Source organism: Arachis duranensis, chromosome 1 (assembly GCF_000817695.3).
Source record: "Arachis duranensis cultivar V14167 chromosome 1, aradu.V14167.gnm2.J7QH, whole genome shotgun sequence".
In the NCBI taxonomy this organism is placed as follows: Eukaryota; Viridiplantae; Streptophyta; class Magnoliopsida; order Fabales; family Fabaceae; genus Arachis; species Arachis duranensis.
In genome coordinates, this window is record NC_029772.3 from 43,045,134 (window position 1) to 43,047,038 (window position 1,905).

The window sequence follows — 1,905 nt, forward strand, 5'->3', positions numbered from 1 at the left end:
TGGCAAGATATGAGAACTAGAAGTTCTATCCTAGTTATCCTTCTCAATTGCGATGAGAATTGTTCATTGCTACCACTTAGTTAACCCTTACTAAAGAAAGGAAAGTCAAGTGGATGAATTGACTTGAGCCACATGTCCTAGCCAACTCCCAAGGAAAGACTAGCTTTAGTGCACTCCAAACCAATTAGCAATCTCTCCAATTATCAATCAACAAAAATAGAAGAAACAAGAGTATATCTACAACAAGATATAAGAACAACATAAAGGAAATTACAACAAAAGAATGGAAGGAGAATGAATGTAACAACAAGGAATTGAGAAGATAGAAGTAGAAGAAGATGTATTAAAATCTAGATCTAAGAACTAAATCTAATCCTAATCCTAATCCTAGAGAGAGGTGAGAGCTTCTCTCTCTAGAAACTACTTCTAACTACTAAACTAAACTAAAACTAATGGTAACTAACATATGTTTCCCTCTTCACTCCTTCGGTTAAATAGCATTAGAAATGAGTTGGATTGGGCCCACAAGGCTTGTAAATTCGCTAGCCACGAGTTTGCATGAAGTGATCAGATGCACCAACGGCGCGTGCGCGTACTTTGCGCGTGCGCGCCACCATACGTGTAGCAACTATGAAAAATCTTATATCGTTTCGAAGCCCCGGATGTTAGCTTTCTAACCCAACTAGAACCGCATCATTTGGACCTCTGTAGCTCAAGTTATGGTCGTTTAAGTGCGAAGAGGTCGGCTTGACATCTTTCCGGTTCTTTCATTTCTTCATGAGTTCTCCAACTTTTCATGCTTCTTTCTTCATTCCCTTGATCCAATCTTTGCCTCCTAAATCTTAAATCACTTAACAAACATATCAAGGCATCTAATGGAATCAAGGAGAATTAGATTTAGCTATTTTGAGTCCTAAAAAGCTGTTTTCACTCTTGAGCACAATTAAAGGAGAATATACAAAACCATGCTATGTCAATGGATAAATGTGGGTAAAAGGTCATAAAATCTCTTAAAATCAATACAAGATAAACCGTCAAAATGGGGTTTGTCAACCTCCCCACACTTAAACCAAGCATGTCCTCATGCTAAAACCAAGAATGAAGTAAAGGGATCAACATTTATTCAATGAAAACTAACTAAATGCAATCTACCTATATGCAACTATCTACATGAATGCAATTGCTTGGTCAAAATAAATCAATTCCCAAGAAGCATATATGCACAAGGTCTAAGGACTAGCAAGTCTACTCCACAATTGAATTGAGCTATTAAATATTTTTACAAACTTGCATGAAAGGAGATGATCATTGGTGGAAACATGTAATTGAGCATCAAACCCTCACCGGTAGTGTTTGCACTCTATTCGCTTAAGTGTTTAGGGTCGATTCTCTCAATTCTCTCCTAATCATGCTTTCTAAGATTTGTTTTTCTTCTAACAATCAACAAATATTTTATGCATGCCTACATATATCATGAGGTCTTTTCTTTGGTTGTAATGGGGCTAGGGTCAAGGTAGGATGCATATTTGGTCAAGTGAGCTTGAAATTTGAATCTTTGATAAGCTTAAACTTCCCACCTAACTTATGACATCCTATACAATTAAATTCCAACCTAACTACCCATTTTTCACTCTTTCACATACTCATGCATTTCCTTTTCATTTCACAACACTTATGCATTGATCTTTATTGAGCTTCACTTTGATTTGGGGCATTTTGTCCCCTTTTTATTTCTTTCTTTTTCTTCTTTTTCTTTCTTTTTCTATATTTTATTTTTTCTTTTCTTTTCCATACTATTTTTTTTCTTTTTTTATTTTGTTTTTCTCATTTTTATTTCTTTCTATATACAAGAACCTCAATGCATAAGGTTTTACATTTGATCAATACATGAGCATGTACCCAATT